Raw genomic sequence first — 8,337 nt, 5'->3', positions numbered from 1 at the left:
AGGTGTATTTTAGATATGAGACCCTTGTCCATTGTATGGCTAGTGAAGATCTTCTCCCAGTTTGTGGGCTTTCTATTGATCTTGCTCGTTATGTCCTTTACCATGCAGAAGCTCTGCCACTTCATGCAATCCCATTTGTCCAACCTTTTTTTAATTTGTTGTGTTCAATCCCACTTTGGGACATTTACCCAAATGATCACAAACAAGACCATACTAAAGCTACCAGCACGACTATGTTTATTGCAGTATTATTTACCATAGCTAAGATATGGAACCAACCCAGATACCTCTCCGTAGATAAATGAATCAAGAATATATATATATATATATATATATATATATATATATATATATATATAATGGAATTCTATGCCTCCATCAGAAAGAATGATACCACCACATTTGTTAGGAAATGGAAAGACTTGGAAATAATTATGTTATGTGAAGTAAGCCAGGCCCAAAGAAATATAGGTCCTGTGGTTTCCCTTATTTCTAATAACTAGTATATGTCTGGGACAAGCAGAAAGGTCAAAAGCTATGTACATATGACTAGATAAGATGATGTTAGCGAAATGAACCCCAAGATAGGGACACAAGTGTTTTTTTGTTTCTTGCTATTGTTTCTAACGTATTTATAATGTTCAATGTGATTTTTTTGTTTCTTTGTATGTTCCTCACCAATGGTATAACCCCTGTTTTCACTGTATTTGAAGTCGATGCCCTGCATCTTGAATATACATTTCTCTAATTTGGGGAGGGGAAGGGGAAAAAACAAAATGCTTAAATAGGGATACATATTGACACATTGTAACAATGAAATACACAAATGAACTTTACGATTTAGGCAGGGCAGCTGGGTGCGGGGGGAGTGTAGTTGTGGAGGTGGGAGGGAAGGGATGGTAGGGGAAAAACAAAGGAGGTGGTAACAATGCTCAATAGGAAATGTACTCATTACCTTGCTCATATAACTGTAACCCCTCTGTACAGTATTTTTACAATAAGAAATGTATTTAGAAAAAACCAAGCTGGAGGTGTGGGTCAAGTGGTAGAGTACTAGCCTTTAACAAGAAAACCAAACAAATGAAAGGCCTTGAGGTCAAACGTTGGTATTGGAAGGACCCACCCACCCCCCAAAAAACCTGAATATTACATGCTGGTATATCAGAAAACTATTATTATGATAGTGCATTCCATAATCAATGCGTGGAGGAGGCTACAACAGGAGGAGTTACAGTTGAAGCCAGTTTTGGCTATAGAACCAAAACCTTTCTCAAAATAATATATAGAAAGTCTCCCAAATTAATATGCAGATTTAACATATGGTTCTTATCAAAATCCCAGGTAACATTTTTCAGAAGCTGAAGAAAACAGACTCAGGATTACCATGAGAAAAGAGGCTAATTACAGAAGAGCAAACATGGAATTCCATTTGTGTGAAATGTCTAGAATTTGCCAATCTACAGAGACAGGGTGTGAATTGGACATTGTCTAGGGCAGATGCTTTGAGAGAAATACCAGTAAGTTTGAATGAACATAAGATTGTTTTTTAGATAATGAGAATGCTTTGCAATTAATGATTGAACATCTCAGAACTTAAGGAAGTCACTACTTCTTATTCACTGGCTCAATGAATCACATACTGATAAACTTGTCAAAATTCTACTAATATACTGTGTATATCATTATATGTTTCAGATACTTAGTTCTACTCTTTATGGATGCAGCCTGTTATTTAGCTATCATTTTGCTTTTCTTTAAATATAAAGTATGAAAGACTAGCCTTGCTAAAGATTACTGGAGTAGAGTCAGGGCAGAGATTCTACTCATGATAGACTGATGCAGGATCACCTCTTATCAATTATATAAATTCCCTTTATGTCTCTCCCTTTCTGCTTTTGTTGTACACTTCCTTCTACTGCATGATTTGTGGTAGGAGATTTGATTTATATAAATGTTAATGTTATTCTGCAAACTTGTTGCAAGTACTAACAGACTTCCCCTACATCAGGTAGGAACCATTACTAAAGGATCTAGGATCCTTTAGAATAGGAAGGGGGAATCCTAAGTCATGAGTTTTAAAAATAATTATCCAAAAAGCATTGTATTCACAACCTGACTTATGGAATCATGACCCCTTTGTATGACTACTTAATAATAACACTAAAAAATGTAAGAAATAGAAAAATAAAAAAGGTATGCCATACAATCCTGGATCCATATTTGCTAGCAGCATGGTACCCCACTAGATACATTAGTTCTCTGAAACTTAGGATTCCATCTGTAAATTCTGGTTTCCAGTTTACCCAGGTCAGAAAGTTCTCCCCTCCTTCCCTTCTCTCCTCTCTTCTTCCCTTTCCTCTCCCTCCCCTTCATTTCCCTCCTCTCCTCTTCTCTCCCCTCCATTTTTCTCTTCTTTCTTGTTCTGTCCCCCCCTTGTCCTCCTCTCCCCTTCCCTTCCGCTTCCCTCATCTCCCCACCTTTCCTTATGTTTCCCTTCCTTCCCTCCTCTCCCCTGTTCTTTTCTTTTCTTCTCTCCTCTCCAAGTGATCAACCTAAACCAGATTGAAAACCTGGGGCAAAACCACACTGTGACTGGGAAATGTGTGCATGTTGGAAGTTGGCTTGCTCTTCAAGATTCTCTAGAGAAATTAGAGCGGCTAAAAATGTTTAAATCCCCAGCCAGAACCAATGATTTAATTTGATTTTATAGTTCCAAGGATTGCCTTGTTGTGGTTTCCCTCTATCATATACAGAGCTAGCCTCTCCCCGGGTGAAGAGGGAGCCAGTCCACATAAATGTGTGCTGGCACAGCAGTCAGCTGCAGACTTCTCCTGCAGTCTCTGAGGTGGTCACGTGTGCACGGAAACCCATACATAAGTATCAAAGACAGGACAGGGGCTCAGTAACTTCATGCCTTTATCCTGGCTGGAATCTAAGCTCTGTTTGCATCCTGACTCCATGCCTTTCCTGGGCAGCCTCTCTCAGATCGCCGGCCTAAGCCTCCACTTAACCACGTATAACATGGAATTAATGGCCTGTACTTCTCCATATTGACGTAAGGGTATAGAAACTGATGGCCAATACTGGGATGAGCTTCAGTCAGTTTTATGAGTGGTCTACCAGGAAATAGAAACAGGGAAATCGCTTGCAATTTGTCTTAAAGCAACTCTGTTACACTCCTATTCATCACTCTAGGCAAATAGAATTGAATTAGCAGATGGAAGATTTTTCTTCTCTTTGAGGAAATTCCTGTAAATTTTTTTGAGGTATCCTGTTTATTTTACATTGAGCTCTAGATTTCTTGACTAGGTCAAAGCACAACAAAATCAGCACCAAGAAATGGGTACATGCAAGAAAGGAGTGGAGTCAAGAGGAGAGGAGTAGAAGAACAAACAGGAAACGTGGAGGGGTGTAAATAATTCATTGTATATACTACAAAATTAAGCAAAATAAGGGAAGGGTGGGTTGAAGGTAGTGAGAACGTTGAAGAAGGTGACACTGATCAAGATGCACTATATTCACAAACTGCTTTCTTACATGGTACCTCCTTTGTACAACTACTTAAAGATAATAAAGAAGATTAAAGAAAGAACAGAAGGAGAATCAGGGATCACTTAGCCCTACAACCTCAGTGCACAGGACAAGCGGAGGGAATTGACATGGTGAAAAATACACAGCAAATGAGCTGCAGAGCCCAGATTTGATATTTGTGTGTGGGAGGGAGAGGGGGCATTCTTTCTTTTTTTAACTGCTTTGAATTGTTTCTAGAAAGTTATTATGGACACATTTAAAGACAGACATGAATGCAGGAATTAGGAAGACTAGGGAAGAACTTCCTTTATTTGCCCAGAAGAAATAGGAGAGTGCAGGAATGACAGTCTTCCTGGACTTTCTGTGTTGCACTTAGAGTTCAGGCAATAGAACCTAGCAGTCAGTGAATATTAGAATATACATGATGGAGGGCAGAATATGAGTTCATATTATCTTTGTGAACCATTTCCTGGCATGTAACATGTGATCAATACCAGGATTTGGAAACAGGCTCTTTGTTGATCCCAAATTTCCAAATCTGACACCCTCCATAGCAAGAGGAACTTCCAGATGCCTTTGGAGTATGCCCAAGTTGGAAGAATTTCTGAGATCTCTCTGCACTCATTCACGTTTGTAAGTATTCTTGAACACTGGGAAAAGTAAGCACGGGAAAGAACTTCCAAGACAACTTCCTTCCAGAATGATATGCTCTGGTTCACACACGTAAACTTTCCTAAAAGCTGGTAGAAAATTGCATGAACCAGGAAAATAATGATTTCAGGGAGTATAAAATAAATAGATGCTGTATCAGCAGAAATGAAGGGCAAAAATCTTTCACCTGCCATCTTTTTGTCAGCCCCAATTTCTGCCCTGAATGTTACCTCTTGATCATCAATACACAGACATGGAAGAGCATATGGACCTGCCGACATTCTTAGTGTATATTCATTGTACTTAACTCTCCAAAAAATTAGGCCAATTGTGATTTGAGTTTGCTATGAATTCATAGGTCTCAAAACTCTTAAGGGATTAGTAGCAATATCAAAGTATTGACTATTCAAAAGTGAGATCCATTACTGAAAATTTAGCTTAAAGTATATACAGATAACTCTGCCTAAAATAATATATAATACTTGAGCATGGCACATGAATGGTGGTAATACAATGAAAGGGGAAAACACTAAATGTTTAGTGGATATTTCTTTTCTTACTTATTTTTTTGATCGGTCATGGGCTTGAACTCTGGGCCTGGGCGCTGTCCCTCAGTTCTTCAGCTCAAGGCTAGCGTTTTACCCCCTGAGCCACAGTACCACTTCTGTGGTGCTGAGGAATTGAACCCATGGCCTCATGCATGCAAGGTAAACACTCTACTACTGAGCCACCTTCCCAACTCTAGTGGATATTTCTTAAGCAATGCACTCTGAACTAGGTGTTTGAAATTTGTCATGAATCTTATGTTTCATCTTCATAACATTTTTACAACATGTGAATGATTACTTTGAAAATTTTTATTTTCTTTATGTAGTTGCTACCATTTCACAAAGTAGTTTGAGAATACAATGCATCTTTTTTTTTATTTGAATTTTAGAAACAAATTTTTATTTAAGATCTGAAATACAACTCCTAAAATACCAAGTTTTTCAGAAAACCATGGCTACACAACAATACATTGTGTCTATAATGTTTAATGTGCATTAGTTGCAAGTACAGTCATTAAAACACCATCCTTCAACAATTTCAGCAAAGATAGAATGCCAAAGGGATAACGTAGATGGATCTGCACTGGATGGGTTGTTTTATTTCAAACGCCATAAACAAAGAACACAAATGCAAGGGTTTTCAGGTATATACATGAGTTGAACCTTTGGCACTTAGAATCAGGGCATTTTATAGCATTAATACATATTCAAAAATTTTGTAGTGTCAAAGGATAGAACCACCAGCATTCAAGCAGTGTTGTCAACTAGGCCATAAAATGTTCTACTGACTGTTTCTTCGTCTAATTACTGTATACACTGGTAGCAACTTTGAAATAAAGAAGCATGTACTCCTTTTATTTTCTGTTTACATCAGTAAACAAATAAGAACATAAGCCCTGTTATACATTAACAATTTTAAGGATCATCAATTTTACAAGGAACGACTAAGAATAAGTATAGTTTACAGATACTAAACATCAACCAGGGTGACAAATCCTTCACAGGGCTATGCCATGATAATGGGCAGACACAACTTTGTAATCACTGGTGGTAAAGAGAGGCAAAATTCTTGGCCAGATATTTTAAAAAATCACTCAGATAGCCAAGCAATAATGCAAGGCTCTTTCCATCAAGGGGCAGGTAGGCCAATATTGCTCCAATTCAAACAGATAATCGCAACAGGTGTGGTGCCCCATAAACCTGTGACATAGAAGCCATTATGATAAGCCAACAGAATTTCAACATACTAGGCCTCTCAAATTTATAGAGCAGCTGAGTGCCCAATGTCATGTGAAAATATTCTTTTATACCCCGTGCAGTTTCGTTAACATCCTATTCCTTATTCTCAACATTGCCTTGTGATTTCTTACAATTTGCATACTCTTCTAGTATGGCATCCACATTCTTCTTAGCAGGCAGTTGAAATAGCTGCTTCTGTCAAGTTACCAGATCCCAGTCCTCAACGAGACACGGCTTTAATTCTTCTGGGATCTTCACCTTAACTTCCATTTTATTCTGGAATGCCTCTTCCATCTCATTGGTAGCATCAGCTGGGGGCTCTTTCCTTTCATGGAGGCTGGGGAGCTTTGCTGGGCCGGCCACCATCACTGTTTCTAGGGGCCTTTTGCTTGCTCTTTCTGGTCCTCCCGCCCCCGCACCAATCTAGAAGGTGGGGGGTTCTCTGCAGAACTCCCCCCCACCCCGGTCATCTTCCTGGGAGAGCGGGCTCAAGATTCTTAGGCTGCGGCCAGTGGTCTTCCCAGAGGCAGCATCTTTCAGCTTGCTTCTTTGCCTACTGCCCCTAGCAGGCCTTTAACATTTTTCTTCTTGGGGGATTGTTCCACAGAAGCTTTTTGGAACTCATTCCACCCTGTGTTTTCTTTGTTTGGGTTTTTTTGATGGTTACTTTGACTGTTATTTTTAATGTTTATTTTATTGTATTGTAGGGATGCTGTACAGAGGGGTTTCAGTGACGGAAGGCATGAGTACATTACTTGTCGATCATTGCTAAGCCTTCCCTGGTTGTTTCCCACTATCCCTTCCCTCCTCCCCTCCCATGCTACTTCCCCCCACCCCACCCCCGCCTGAAGTTGTAAAGTTCGTTTCCAATAGACTGTCCTGTAGGTAGCCTTGTTGCGATGGGTCATTCTGTGTCCTTGTTTCAGTGTTACGTTATTCCCCTTCCCCTCCCCGGATTAGACAAATGTATATACAAGATGCAGGGTATCAAAATCAAGTACAGTGACAACAGGGGATATTCCATAGGGGAAAGAACATACAAAGGAAACAACAACAAAAAAATAAAATCACATGGTACATTTAACATAATAACAATGAAGGCAGACCTCTTGTGTCCGTATCGGGGAGTTCATTTCACTTAGCATCATCTTATATAGTCATATATACATGGCTTTTGAGCTTTTCAGCTCATCTAATAAAATTATTCTATTTGTATGCTAATTATTGCAAATAAGGGAAACCATGGGACAAAATTTCTTTGGGACTGGGTTACTTCACTTAATATAATTTTTTCCCTAGTCTTTCCATTCCCTAATAAATGAAGTGATCATTCTTTCTTATGGTAGCATAGAATTCCATTATATATATAATGGAATTCTATGCATATATATATATATATGTATATATATCACATTTTCTTGATCCATTCATCTACTGAGGGGCATCTGGGTTGGTTCCATATCTTAGCTATGGTGAATAATGCTGTGATAAACATAGTTGTGCTGGAAGCTTTAGTATGGTCTTGTTTGTGATCATTTGGGATTGCTGGGTCATAGGGGGACTCTATGTGCAGTCTTTTGAGGAATCTCCATACTGATTTCTAGAATGTCAACCTGTTTTTATTCCAATCAATAATCTTGGTTATTTCTCTTCAATGAACTCCTAATGATTTCCGAAATGGAATTTTACAGATTGTCTCTGATGTTCTGGGAGTAGAGATGAATTGAGGGACAGGACCAAGAATTCTGCAGTCAGGGAAAGGATTCTGAAATCAGGATCAGACCTCCTGATTTCTATTGTATCACAAACTTAAGTTTTTCTGAGGATGGCCTGAACCAAAGATCCAGTTCTTCTTGGCAGCACACAAGTGACCACCACTGTTTTCCAGCCACCATACTCTACAATGCATCTTGATTAGTGTCACCCTTTCAACATTTTCATCTCCCATTGACCCACCCCTTCCCTTATTTTTTCTTAATTTTATGGTATATACAATGAATTCTTGACTGCATTCTTCCTTCCTGCCCCTCTTCTTCACCCTATTTTGTATTAAACCAGGCTCCACAAGGCTAAAAGCTGTTTCTTTTCTCTTTACCACTAAGTAGCATGTGTGGTACACTGTAGGCACGTTCAATTGTTTTACCATGGCTGTATAGATGAAAAATTATAAAATGCAAAATCAAATGGTGGTCAAGCGTGTGTGTGTGTGTGTGTGTGTGTGTGTGTGTGTGTGTGTGTGTGTGTGTGAGAGAGAGAGAGAGAGAGAGAGAGAGAGAGAGAGAGAGAGAGAAAGAGAGAGAGAGACAGTCCCTGTGTAAATTTCTTCACTTCTTTAATAAACCTTGAATGACTTAATTCTCTAAGGCAG

General features: G+C 39.0%; 1 pseudogene; it reads right to left on the bottom strand.

Annotated features, from left to right (window-relative positions):
• Window positions 1-5,494: 5,494 nt before the first annotated feature.
• LOC122107062 overlaps window positions 5,495-8,337 on the bottom strand; it is a 63,604-nt pseudogene continuing 60,761 nt past the window's right edge.

Source organism: Dipodomys spectabilis, unplaced genomic scaffold (genome assembly GCF_019054845.1).
Source record: "Dipodomys spectabilis isolate Male_0828 unplaced genomic scaffold, ASM1905484v1 ptg000046l, whole genome shotgun sequence".
NCBI classification, from domain to species: Eukaryota; Metazoa; Chordata; class Mammalia; order Rodentia; family Heteromyidae; genus Dipodomys; species Dipodomys spectabilis.
This window is presented reverse-complemented; position numbering and strand designations above follow the sequence as displayed.